Genomic DNA, 14,688 nt, shown 5'->3' with positions numbered 1-14,688 from the left:
ATACAATAGTTCTTGAATCGATATTGACTACTACTATATTCACAACGTCATCCACAAACATCATTCTAAGAAAACTAACAACATATGATGGTATGTAAAGCATGTTTAGTGTCAAAAAATGATATGATATATGTTAAGTACATTCTATAAGTTTTTTTTTCTTGGACCATCTCGCAGTCACACGCTAAGATACTACATATGACTATCTGCACAAATCCTTCACCACAGTTCAAACTGGCCAGATGTACTCCGCATGGACATATGTTTAGGACAACGCATTACTGTTTTTCTGTCATTCAATGCTATTGGCCCTCTCTACTAACAGTGCTTCCTGAATCTCTTCTGTTCGCAGTGCTGTTCAGTGTTCTTCAGTACCTGCAATAGTCCAATGACATATATGAAATGAAATATGCTACATATATTAGTATGATCATCAAATGTGTACTATCTTATCTATAATATCTATTGCTAAAATCATAATTCTAAAGATACTTCAGAAACAGCAGGCTTGCGCGTGCGGGGCGCGCTTCAAACACTAGTATAATAACCAGTTTCGAGTACTACCAGCTACGCCACCGACTGAACTAAACGACTGCGCACGCATCTATCTATTCATCACCCGGGCTAAGCCTAGGGACCTGTAACAACAAAACAGCTTAGGTAGCTTCTACCTAGTACTTTAAAACCAGTTTAGACTTTAGAATACTAGCGAATGTTTCCATGCGTTGAAATAGAGCCCAATACATTTCGTAGTTGGGACTCATTACTGTTATGCACGAGTTGTTCTAGCTTGTATTAGTGCATATCATTAGTTTGAGCCCCATATAAAACACTTAAGGGCTTGTTCGGTTATTCCCAATACACATGGATTGGATGGGATTGGAAAAAATTGAGAAGAAATTTGACTTGTTTGGAATTAAAACTCATCCAATCTCACTCAATCCACATGGATTGAGAGCTAACCGAACAAGCCCTAAAGTGATTAGGGCCTGTTCGTTGAGTGGGTTTAAATCCCTAGGAGTCAATAACCGGACAAGGCCTTAGAGAAGCTAATACATCATTGCTAGATGTTAGGGCATGTACAGTGGGTGTCTTAAGTTGTGTCTTAGAGTGTGTCTAGGGGGGTGAATGTAAAAAATCTCAAGACATGTATCTTGACGAAGACACAGTGTCTTAGCTCTATATTCGAGACAGGAGACTATCTGATTGGTCACTTTAATTTATTGAATGTTCTGATTGGTACAATGAATATGGTAAGACACATGTTTTAGACATGACCACTGTATTATGTTGTGTTTTAGCTGTGTCTTATACTTGGAGTACCGTGCAGCTGTATCTAGGTTGTACATGCCCTTAGTTGTTACAACGGGTCTAGGGTTTATCACCCTGTTTTAAAGTGATTTTTCGCTCACCCCCGAGAACGGGTTTTTAGCGAAAAAGCGGTTTCAAATTTGAATATTGGTTTTTCATTTTTCTCGGCTGTTTTCACCACTTTCTCGATGGTTTTCGCTGCTTTCTTGGTGGGAGAGAATATATGGGTTCGGGTTTTAGTTAACGGGTCTAGAGTAAATCAAATTTGTTTTTAATATCAATACATGAATTATTGAATAAAAATATATTTATAAACTCCTGAGATTCTTTAGTTTATATATATATTTTGGAATAAAAAAATTAAAACGAAATAATGAGAAAATCTACGGTTTTTTTGAAGGCGTCCAACATCGAGAACGAGATTTTTTGGCGGTTTTCGCCGAGTCTCATTCGAGATTTTTTTACCCTGCTCGAGTTCAAGTCATGGGATATGAAGGACGCGAGGACAGTTTGAAAAGTAAAAATATAAAATGCAAAAGCGGGCTAGACCAAGGTCTTTTTTGCTCTTTAATATTAGTTAAAGATATAAAGTTTTTTAACATCAGTTGAAGATATGGATTTATAATTTTTTATCGGAAAGTGAAAGGTAGTCGAGGATATGGATAATATAGATTTAGGCGTGTAGGAAAAATGACACCATATTTGAATCCGGAAAGAGTGGCTTCGGATCGAAGAAGAGTAGATGTTTGCACCGGAATAGCCCGAGCGATTAGTTAGCTAGGAAGCGTATTTACGTTCTTTGTGAACTTGAGATGTTAGTTGTGGAGTTCCTCATAACAATACAACACTTGAGTTTTGCAATAATCGAATTATATGTATCATGTATGGCCACCATGGCACCATCACGGTGGTTGCGGGACGTTTTGGTATGATGTTGGATCATCTTGTGTTATTTAAAAAAATGATTTCTTAAAGAGCATAAGTGTTGGCTTAGCGTATTGTCATGCAAGTACCTTTTTGATCACGAGGTCTAGCGTTTGAGACCCCACTTACACTAAATTTTGATTTTGATATTTTTTACCGGATACTATATATAAATAATGAAGAGAAAAAGGGTTGAACGAGGTCGATGGGGCATTAAAAATGAAGAAGTTTTTGACTTTAAAATTAGATGTAGATAGGACAACATTATTATAGTGGATCTCATATTTTTAGATAGGTGAAAGAGGCTTCTCTACACTTGCATGTTGTAAATCCATTGGTGTCATGACAGATAGTCCATCATGTTGTGACGAACTGATCATTGAGGCCTCATGGATTTTGATAGGATGATTGTTCAATGAGTTGATAAGCTAGTTGATGGAAGACCACTAAAACACAAAAGGCATTAGTTGCCAAGTTTATTGACATATTGGCTACGTGGGCCCCTTAGGGCACACTCATGATCCTCGGTGATGTCCTCATTGGTTGCTTTGACCACCTACCCAAGCTACATATGACACTCTATCCTATCTTATAAGGTCAGTGTGACTTTGTGATGAGGCTCTACTTCCTTGTAGCTTGAACTTGAGTTCTGCTGAACATCTTGGGACGAGCATGTTCTGTTTGTGGTTCCCATGTTCAAAGATCAATTGTTAGTCTTAAAGAAATTAGGGGCTAGAATCAAGGGTAACCAGACGGGACAATGGGATGGTCGGTAAAGATGTTATTACATTAGGAGATTGAGATAGGACACATCTTATCCAACGTATAGATAAAGGAGGCTTTCTTCTTATCGTGCCTAAGGGGTTAGGGCAAATTCTTAGCTTATCATTAACAAGGGTGTTTAGAAAATCCCATGCAGGGAGATTTTCAGGTCACCCTTGATGCCACTCAATCGTCGTCTGTCACTTGGAGCAGCAACAGTAGCTGCTGCCAAGACACAAATTTTCCATTGATGTGTTTGGGGGAGATATGGAGGAATAGGGTTCCTAGCATCTAATAGAGTTGGCATTGGCCAATGATTGGTATATAATTTTTTATAGCATGTCCTATAAAATCTAGAATAGCAAATGTTGTGGATAGACATAGAGTATGTAAGGTACCAAAACGAAGAGAGTTATTAGAGAGCGGGGCATATGAAAGTTGTGTGTTGAACTTGAGCATGATCAGAAACCAATAAGCAAGCGGTTTAAAGAGGTTTGGGTCATATTGTGCATAATACCCTATGTACTATTGGTACTCATTGATTGATGAACATAAAGTTGAAGAAGATTACAAGCTCAAGAACCATTTGAATACCATAACCTCCTAGCTCTCCATTTCCAGTTGGTTCTAGTGAGTGTGCTAGCCATATCGATTCTTAATTCACCTTTATGTCTGCCTTTAGATGTTGTGCTTGAGAATATTATCCCTTTATTTCGAAATGACCCCCTTCCTTCCTTACTCCGTCCCCTTTTATAGAGTAAGGAATGAGAGAGTTTATATGTCAGCCATATCATGGGTCTGGTCAGCTAAGAGCCAACAAATCCAATCCTATCTTGGTCATGAAGTCATACGCAGGGCCATGCCTTTGGTCGTTGCATAGTGTTAGGGATGTCCTTCTTCAGTGGCAACCATACCTGCTATGGGAACATCTATGTTATGTCAGTTCTATAGCCTCTAGAGCCCATGTTGTTGGGTATGATATACTTGGTAATCGATATCGCATTCTATACTTGATAACACTTCATGGTACATTGGCATGCGCACGTGTGGCCATAGGGTTGATGCACGTAGCAAATAGTGGTCTCAAGTCCCTTGCAACCTAAGTTGTGTTGACAAACTAATAATGCACCTGTCAGTCTAACATCACACATAACACATTTATTGTGTTTTATGGAAGGCTTATCTAAAATGCCGGTGTTATGAGCTTATCAAGTGTAGACCACAAATGTGGTGTCCCTATTTTGGAGGTTGTACTGCCCTTGATGGGACCACCCACATTCTTCTATTTTGTGGTTAGCTTCATATTAGCCATAGCAAGAGTCTCTTGCTCCCATGGGAGGCCTCTATCCCCATGGGCTCAAGGCTCGACCTTTCATATTATATGAGACTAGGGACCTTAAGGACCTAGATGCCAGTAGAGGGCCTTAAATGACTAAACATTTATGCCATTATGAGTGCCCTTGGACCCAGAGAGCCCTATGCAATTAAATATTTCATCATGAGCACCTCGAGGCATAGGGACCTAAGACTTATACCATTCTAGTTAGGAGCATCTCCAGACATCAGTGCCTACGTCTTAGACCATTCTTGCATATTGGTTCCCATAAGTGTTGGAGTGCCCCGAACTTTAGAGTGTTCCAAGGCCACGAGGACTTCAAGACCATTAATTGCTCTTAATGGGACATTATGGTGTAGATTTCATTCTTTCAAAGTGCTCCAACATCAAGTTGCTTGAAGAGTTAGGGCACTACTTTGCCTAGAGCTAGGGTATGCCCCTAAGGCATGGGTCCTTGAGAGTGGTGGTCCTAGTAGATAGGTGAAAGTCGCCTAGAGGGGGGGGGGTGAATAGGGCGAATCTGAAATTTAACAACTTAATCACAACTACAAGCCAGGTTAGCGTTAGAAATGATAATGAGTCTGAAAGAGAGGGCGCAAAACAAATCGCAAGCGAATAAAGAGTGCGACACACGGATTTGTTTTACCGAGGTTCGGTTCTCGCAAACCTACTCCCCGTTGAGGTGGTCACAAAGACCGGGTCTCTTTCAACCCTTTCCCTCTCTCAAACGGTCCCTCAGACCGAGTGAGCTTCTCTTCTCAATCAAACGGGAACAAACTTCCCCGCAAGGACCACCACACAATTGGTGTCTCTTGCCTTGGTTACAATTGAGTTGTTTGTAAGAAAGAATGAAAGAAGGAAGCAATCCAAGCACAAGGGCTCAAAAGAACACAACAAATCTCTCTCACTAATCACTAAAGCCTTGTGTGGAATTGGGAGAGGATTTGATCTATTTGGTGTGTCTAGTATTGAATGCTGTAGCTCTTGTAAGGTGTAGAAGTGTAGAAACTTAGATGCCAATGAATGTGGGGTGGTTGGGGTATTTATAGCCCCAACCACCACAAAGTGGCCGTTGGAAGGCTGCAGTCGCATCGCACACCGGACAGTCCGGTGCGCCACCGGACACTGTACGGTGTGCCAGCCACGTTAGCAGACCGTTGGGGTTCGACTGTTGGAGCTCTGTCTTGTGGGCCCACCTGGCTGTCCGGTGGTGCACCGGACAGGCCCTGTAGGCTGTCCGGTGTGCCACCCACGCGTGCTCTGCTCCTCTGCGCTCACAGGCGCGCATTTAATGTGTTGCAGTCGACCGTTGCGAACGAAGTAGTCGTTGCTCCGCTGTCACACCGGACAGTCCGGTGTGCACCGGACACTGTCCGGTGACTCACCGGACAGTCCGGTGAATTTTAGCGGAGCGGATTCCCGAAGCTGGCGAGTTCAGAGTCGCTCTCCCTTGGGGCACCGGACACTGTCCGGTGGTGCACCGGACAGTCCGGTGAATTATAGCGGAGCTTCTCTGAAAATTCCCGAAGGTGAGGAGTTCAGCTTGGAGTCCCCTGGTGCACCGGACACTGTCTGGTGGCACACCAGACAGTCCGGTGCGCCAGACTAGGGCACACTTCGGTTGTCCCTTGCTCTCTTTGTTTGAACCCATTCTTGGTCTTTTTATTGGCTTATTGTGAACCTTTGGCACCTGTAGAACTTATAGACTAGAGCAGACTAGTTAGTCCAATTATTTGTGTTGGGAAATTCAACCACCAAAATCATTTAGGAAATAGGTGTAGGCCTAATTCCCTTTCAATCTCCCCCTTTTTGGTGATTGATGCCAACACAAACCAAAGCAAATATAGAAGTGAATAATTGAACTAGTTTGCATAATTGTAAGTGCAAAGGTTATTTAGAATTGAGCCAATAGGATATGCATGGATTGTTTCTCTTTCTTATTTAATATTTTGAACCACGCTTGCACCACATGTTTTGTTTTTGCAAAGGTTTTGAAAATTCTTTTCAAAGTCTTTTGCAAAGAGTCAAAGGTAAATGAATAAGATTCTTGAGAGGCATTTACAAGATTTGAAATTTTCTCCCCCTGTTTCAAATGCTTTTCCTTTGACTTAAACAAAACTCCCCCTTAATGAAATCCTCCTCTAAGTGTTCAAGAGGATTTTGATGTTAATTTTGAAGAGGGTATACCAATTTGAAATTATATCACAAATAAGATACCAATTTGAAAATACTTCTTTAAGACCAAATTGAAAGACTAAAATTTAAAATTGGTGGTGGTGCGGTCCTTTTGCTTTGGGCTCATGCTCTCTCCCCCTTTGGCATAAATCGCCAAAAACGGAATCATTAGAGCCCTTAATTACTACTTTCTCCCCTTTGGCAAATAAAATATGAGTGAAGATTATACCAAAGACGAAGAGTTGCTCAGAGCGACGGCGAATGATGAGTCATGGAGTGGAGTGGAAGCCTTTGTCTTCGGCGAAGACTCCAATTCCCTTTCAATACACCTATGACTTGGTTTGAAATTTACTTGAAAACACATTAGTCATAGCATATAAAAGAGACATAATCAAAGGTATATTAATGAGCTATGTGTGCAAAACATCAAAAGAAATTCCTAGAATCAAGAATATTTAGCTCATGCCTAAGTTTGTTAAAAGTTTGTTCATCTAGTGGCTTGGTAAAGATATCGGCTAATTGTTCCTTAGTGTTGATATATGCAATCTCGATATCTCCCTTTTGTTGGTGATCCCTTAAGAAATGATACTGAATGGCTATGTGTTTAGTGCGGCAATGTTCAACGGGATTATCCGCCATGCGGATTGCACTCTCATTATCACATAGAAGAGGAACTTTGGTTAATTTGTAACCATAGTCCCTAAGGGTTTGCCTCATCCAAAGTAATTGCACGCAACAATGGCCTGCGGCAATATACTCGGCTTCGGCGGTAGAAAGAGCTACGGAATTTTGCTTCTTTGAAGCCTAAGACACCAAGGATCTTCCCAAGAACTGGCAAGTCCCCGATGTGCTCTTTCTATTAATCTTACATCCCGCCCAATCGGCATCCGAATAACCAATTAAATCAAAAGTGGATCCCCGAGGGTACCAGGAGTATGAACCAAATATCTCAAGATTCGTTTTACGGCCGTAAGGTGAGCTTCCTTAGGGTCGGCTTGATCTTGCACACATGCATACAAAAAGCATAATATCTGGTCGTGATGCACATAAGTAGATTAAAGAGCCTATCATCGACCGGTATACCTTTTGATCGACGGATTTACCTTCCGTGTCGAGGTCGAGATGCCCATTAGTTCCCATGGGTGTCTTGATGGGCTTGGCATCCTTCATCCCAAACTTGTTTAGAATGTCTTGAATATACTTCGTTTGGCTAATGAAGGTGCCCTCTTGGAGTTGCTTCACTTGAAATCCTAAGAAGTACTTCAACTCCCCCATCATCGACATCTCGAATTTTTGTGTCATGATCCTACTAAATTCCTCACAAGTAGATTCGTTAGTAGACCTGATAGTCGCCTAGAGGGGGGGGTGAATAGGGCGAAACTGAAATTTACAAATATAAACACAACTACAAGCCGGGTTAGCGTTAGAAATATAATTGAGTCCGCGAGAGAGGGCGCAAAACAAATCGCAAGCAAATAATAAAGTGAGACACGCGAATTTGTTTTACCGAGGTTCGGTTCTCTCAAACCTACTCCCCGTTGAGGAGGCCACAAAGGCCGGGTCTCTTTCAACCCTTCCCTCTCTCAAACGGTCCCTCGGACCGAGTGAGCTTCTCTTCTCAAATCAAAGCCGGGAATAAAACTTCCCCGCAAGGGCCACCACACAATTGGTGCCTCTTGCCTTGATTACAATTGAGTGTTGATCACAAGAGCAAGTGAGAAAGAAAAGAAGCAATCCAAGCGCAAGAGCTCAAAAGAACACGGCAAATCTCTCTCGCTAATCACTAAAGCCTTTTGTGGAATTGGAGAGGATTTGATCTCTTTGGTGTGTCTAGAATTGAATGCCTAGCTCTTGTAAGTGGTTGAGAAGTGGAAAACTTGGATGCAATGAATGGTGGAGTGGTTGGGGTATTTATAGCCCCAACCACCAAAAGTGGCCGTTGGGAGGCTGTCTGTTCGATGGCGCACCGGACAGTCCGGTGCCCCCGCCACGTCATCACTGTCGTTGGATTCTGACCGTTGGAGCTTCTGATTTGTGGGCCCGCCTGGATGTCCGGTGCACACCGGACATGTACTGTTGGATGTCCGGTGCGCCAGTATGGGCATGTCTGACATCTGCGCGCGCTGCGCGCGCATTTAATGCGACGCAGGTAGCCGTTGGCGCCGAAATAGTCGTTGCTCCGCTGTTACACTGGACAGTCCGGTGTACACCGGACAGTCCGGTGAATTATAGTGGAGCGGCTGAAGTGAATTCCCGAGGCTGGCGAGTTCCTGGGGCGGCTTTCCCTTGGAGCACCGGACACTGTCCGGTGTACACCGGACAGTCCGGTGAATTATAGCGGAGTCGCCTCTGGAATTTCCCGAAGGTGACGAGTTCGAGTTGAAGTCCTCTGGTGCACCGGACACTGTCCGGTGGTGCACCGAACACTGTCCGGTGCCCCCAGACCAGAGGTGCCTTCGGTTGCCTCTTTGCTCCTTTGTTGAATCCAAAAACTTGATCTTTTTATTGGCTAAGTGTGAACCTTTTACACCTGTATAATCTATACACTTGAGCAAACTAGTTAGTCCAATTATTTGTGTTGGGTAATTCAACCACCAAAATTAATTAGGGACTAGGTGTAAGCCTAATTCCCTTTCAAGACCCAAATATGATATCATCAACATAAATTTGGCATACAAACAAATCATTGTCAAGAGTTTTAGTAAATAAAGTAGGATCAGCCTATCCGACTTTGAATCCATTAGTGATAAGGAAATCTCTAAGGCATTCATACCATGCTCTTGGGGCTTGCTTGAGCCCATAAAGCGCCTTAGAGAGTTTGTAAACATGGTTAGGGTACTCACTATCTTCAAAGCCGGGAGGTTGCTCAACATAGACCTCTTCCTTGATTGGTCCATTGAGGAAGGCACTTTTCACGTCCATTTGATAAAGCTTAAAGCCATGGTAAGTAGCATAGGCAAGTAATATACGAATTGACTCAAGCCTAGCTACGAGTGCATAGGTTTCACCGAAATCCAAACCTTCGATTTGTGAATATCCCTTCGCCACAAGTCGGGCTTTGTTCCTTATCACCACACCATGCTCGTCTTGCTTGTTGCGGAAAACCCACTTGGTTCCTACAACATTTTGATTAGGACGTGGAACTAAATGCCATACCTCATTTCTAGTGAAATTGTTGAGCTCCTCTTGCATCGCCACCACCCAATCCGAATCTTGTAGTGCTTCCTCTACTCTGTGTGGCTCAATAGAGGAGACAAAAGAGTAATGCTCACAAAAATGTGCAACACGAGATCTAGTGGTTACCCCCTTATAAATGTCGCCGAGAATGGTGTCGATGGGGTGATCTCGTTGGATTGCTTGGTGGACTCTTGGGTGTGGCGGCCTTGGTTCTTCATCCTCCTTGTCTTGATCATTTGCATCTCCCCCTTGATCATTGTCGTCATCTTGAGGTGGCTCATCTCTTTGATCTACTCCTTCATCAACTTGAGCCTCATCCTCATTTTGAGTTGGTGGAGATGCTTGCATGGAGGAGGATGGTTGATCTTGTGCATTTGGAGGCTCTTCGGATTCCTTAGGACACACATCCCCAATGGACATGTTCCTAAGTGCGATGCATGGAGCCTCTTCATTACCTATCTCATCAAGATCAACTTGCTCTACTTGAGAGCCGTTAGTCTCGTCAAACACAACGTCACAAGAAACTTCAACTTGTCCAGAGGACTTGTTAAAGACTCTATATGCCCTTGTGTTTGAATCATATCCTAGTAAAAAGCCTTCTACTGTCTTAGGAGCAAATTTAGATTTTCTACCTCTTTTAATAAGAATAAAGCATTTGCTACCAAAGACTCTAAAATATGAAATATTGGGCTTTTTACCGGTTAGGAGTTTGTATGATGTCTTCTTGAGGATTCGGTGTAGATATAACCGGTTGATGGCGTAGCAAGCGGTGTTGACCGCCTCGGCCCAAAACCGATCCGAAGTCTTGTAGTCATCAAGCATGGTTCTTGCCATGTCCAATAGAGTTCTATTCTTCCTCTCCACTACACCATTTTGTTGTGGGGTGTAGGGAGAAGAGAACTCATGCTTGATGCCCTCCTCCTCAAGGAAGCCTTCAATTTGAGAGTTCTTGAACTCCGTCCCATTGTCGCTTCTTATTTTCTTGATTCTTAAGCCGAACTCGTTTTGAGCCCGTCTCAAGAATCCTTTTAAGGTCTCTTGGGTATAAGATTTTTCCTGCAAAAAGAACACCCAAGTGAAGCGAGAATAATCATCCACAATAACTAGATAGTACTTACTCCCACCGATGCTTATATAAGCTATCGGGCCGAATAGGTCCATGTGTAGGAGCTCGAGTGGCCTGTCAGTCGTCATGATGTTCTTATGCGGATGATGAACTCCAACTTGCTTCCCTGCTTGGCATGCGCTACAAATCCTGTCTTTCTCAAAATGAACATTCGTTAATCCTAAAATGTGTTCTCCCTTTAGAAGCTTATGAAGATTCTTCATCCCAACATGGGCTAGTCGGCGGTGCCAAAGCCAACCCATGTTAGTCTTAGCAATTAAGCAAGTGTCAAGTTCAGCTCTATCAAAATCTACCAAGTATAGCTGACCCTCTAACACTCCCTTAAATGCTACTGAATCATCACTTCTTCTAAAGACAGTGACACCTACATCAGTAAATAGACAGTTGTAGCCCATTTGACATAATTGGGAAACTGAAAGCAAGTTGTAATCTAAAGAATCTACAAGAAAAACATTTGAAATGGAATGGTCAGGTGATATAGCAATTTTACCCAAACCTTTGACTAAACCTTGGTTTCCATCCCCGAATGTGATAGCTCGTTGGGGATCTTGGTTTTTCTCATAGGAGGAGAACATTTTCTTCTCCCCTGTCATGTGGTTTGTGCACCCGCTATCGATGATCCAACTTGAGCCCCCGGATGCATAAACCTACAAAACAAGTTTAGTTCTTGACTTTAGGTAACCAAATGGTTTTGGGTCCTTTGGCATTAGATACAAGAACTTTGGGTACCCAAACACAAGTCTTTGATCCCTTGTGTTTGCCCCCAACATACTTGGCAACTACCTTGCCGGATTTGTTAGTTAAAACATATGAAGCATCAAAAGTCTTAAATGAAATATTATGGTCATTTGATGCACTGGGAGTTTTCTTCTTAGGCAACTTAGCACGGGTTGGTTGCCTAGAGCTAGATGTCTCACCCTTATACATAAAAGCATGATTAGGGCCAGAGTGAGACTTCCTAGAATGAATTCTCCTAATTTTGCTCTTGGGATAACCGACAGGGTACAAAATGTAACCCTCGTTATCCTGAGGCCTGGGAGCTTTGCCCTTAACAAAATTAGATAATCTTTTAGGAGGGGCATTAAGTTGGACATTGTCTCCCTTTTGGAAGCCAATGCCATCCTTGATGTCAGGGCGTCTCCCACTATAGAGCATGCTTCTAGCAAATTTAAATTTTTTATTTTCTAAGTCATGCTCGGCAATTTTAGCATCTAATTTTGCTATATGATCATTTTGTTGTTTAATTAAAGCCATATGATCATGAATAGCATCAATGTTAACATCTCTACATCTAGTGCAAATAGTAACATGCTCAGTGGTAGATGTAGAGGGTTTGCATGAATTAAGTTCAACAATCTTAGCACGCAAAATATCATTGTTATCTCTAATATCGGAAATTGTAACATTGCAAACATCTAGTTCTTTAGCCTTAGCAATTAGTTTTTCATTTTCAATTCTAAGGCTAGTAAGTGAGACATTCAATTCTTCAATCTTAGCAAGTAAGTTATTATTATCATCTCTAAGATTGGGAATTGAAACATCACAATTATTAGAATCAACCTTAGCAATTAATTTAGCATTTTCATTTCTAAGGTTGGCAATAGTGTCATGGCAAGTGCTTAGCTCACTAGATAGTTTTTCACATTTTTCTACTTCTAGAGCATAAGCATTTTTAACCTTAACATGCTTCTTATTTTCTTTAATAAGGAAGTCCTCTTGGGTGTCCAAGAGATCATCCTTCTCATGAATAGCACTAATCAATTCATTTAATTTTTCTTTTTGTTGCATGTTTAGGTTGGCAAAAAGAATGTGCAAGTTATCCTCCTCATTACTAGCATTATCCTCATCGCTAGAGGTTTCATATTTGGTGGAGGATCTTGATTTTACCTTCTTCCTTTTGCCGTCCTTTGCCATGAGGCACTTGTGGCCGATGCTGAGGAAGAGAAGACCCTTGGTGACGGCGATGTTTGCGGCGTCCTCGTCGGAGGAGGAGTCGGTGGAGCTCTCGTCGGAGTCCCACTCCCGGCAAACATGGGCATCGCCGCCCTTCTTCTTGTAGTATTTCTTCTTCTCCTTTCTTCTCCCCTTCTTGTCGTCGCCCCTTTCACTATCACTAGATAATGGACATTTTGCAATAAAATGACCGAGCTTACCACATTTGTAGCATACTTTCTTGGAGCGGGATTTGTAGTCCTTCCCCCCTCCTTTGCTTGAGGATTTGGCGAAAGCTCTTGATGATGAGCGTCATTTCCTCGTTGTCGAGCTTGGAGGCGTCGATGGGTTGTCTACTTGATGTAGACTCCTCCTTCTTCTCCTCCGTCGCTTTGAATGCGACCGGTTGTGCTTCGGACGTGGAGGGGCCATCAAGCTCGTTGATCTTCTTTGAGCCTTTGATCATCAATTCAAAGCTCACAAAATTCCCGATTACTTTCTCGGGAGTCATTAGTGTATATCTAGGATTGCCATGAATTAATTGAACTTGAGTAGGGTTAAGGAAAACAAGTGATCTAAGAATGACCTTAACCATTTCATGGTCATCCCATTTTTTGCTCCCAAGGTTGCGTACTTGGTTCACCAAAGTTTTGAGCCGGTTGTACATGTCTTGTGGCTCCTCCCCTTGTCGAAGTCGGAAGCGACCGAGCTCCCCCTCGATCGTTTCCCGCTTGGTGATTTTGGTCACCTCGTCTCCTTCGTGCGCGGTCTTTAGCGTGTCCCAAATCTCCTTGGCACTTTTCAACCCTTGCACCTTATTATACTCCTCTCGACTTAGAGAGGTGAGGAGTATAGTTGTGGCTTGGGAGTTGAAGTGTTGGATTTGGGCCACTTCATCCTCATCATAATCTTCATCCCCTACGGATGGTACCTGTACACCAAACTCAACAACATCCCATATACTTTTGTGGAGTGAGGTTAGGTGAAATCGCATCAAATCACTCCACCTAGCATAATCTTCACCATCAAACGTTGGTGGTTTGCCTAATGGGACGGAAAGTAATGGTGTATGTTTAGAAATGCGAGGATAGCGTAGGGGGATCTTACTAAACTTCTTACGCTCATGGCGCTTAGAAGTTACGAACGGCGTGTCGGAGCCGGAGGTGGATGGCGACGAGGTGTCGGTCTCGTAGTAGACCACTTTCCTCATCTTCTTCTTCTTGTCACCGCTTCGACGCGACTTGTGAGAAGGGGATTCCTTTTCCTTCCCCTTGTTGCGGGACTCTCCCGATGGAGCTTTCCCGTGGCTTGTAGTGGGCTTCTCGCTGGTCACCATCTCCTTCTTGGCGTGATCTCCCGACATCACTTCGAGCGGTTAGGCTCTAATGAAGCACTGGGCTCTGATACCAATTGAAAGTCGCCTAGAGGGGGGTGAATAGGGCGAATCTGAAATTTAACAACTTAATCACAACTACAAGCCGGGTTAGCGTTAGAAATGATAATGAGTCCGAAAGAGAGGGCGCAAAACAAATCGCAAGCGAATAAAGAGTGTGACACACAGATTTGTTTTACCGAGGTTCGGTTCTCGCAAACCTACTCCCCGTTGAGGTGGTCACAAAGACCGGGTCTCTTTCAACCCTTTCCCTCTCTCAAACGGTCCCTCAGACCGAGTGAGCTTCTCTTCTCAATCAAACGGGAACAAACTTCCCCGCAAGGACCACCACACAATTGGTGTCTCTTGCCTTGGTTACAATTGAGTTGTTTGCAAGAAAGAATGAAAGAAGGAAGCAATCCAAGCGCAAGGGCTCAAAAGAACACAACAAATCTCTCTCACTAATCACTAAAGCCTTGTGTGGAATTGGGAGAGGATTTGATCTATTTGGTGTGTCTAGTATTGAATGCTATAGCTCTTGTAAGGTGTAGAAGTGTAGAAACTTGGATGCCA

The sequence above is a fragment of the Zea mays genome, chromosome 7 (assembly GCF_902167145.1).
Source record: "Zea mays cultivar B73 chromosome 7, Zm-B73-REFERENCE-NAM-5.0, whole genome shotgun sequence".
In the NCBI taxonomy this organism is placed as follows: domain Eukaryota; kingdom Viridiplantae; phylum Streptophyta; class Magnoliopsida; order Poales; family Poaceae; genus Zea; species Zea mays.
This window is presented reverse-complemented; position numbering follows the sequence as displayed.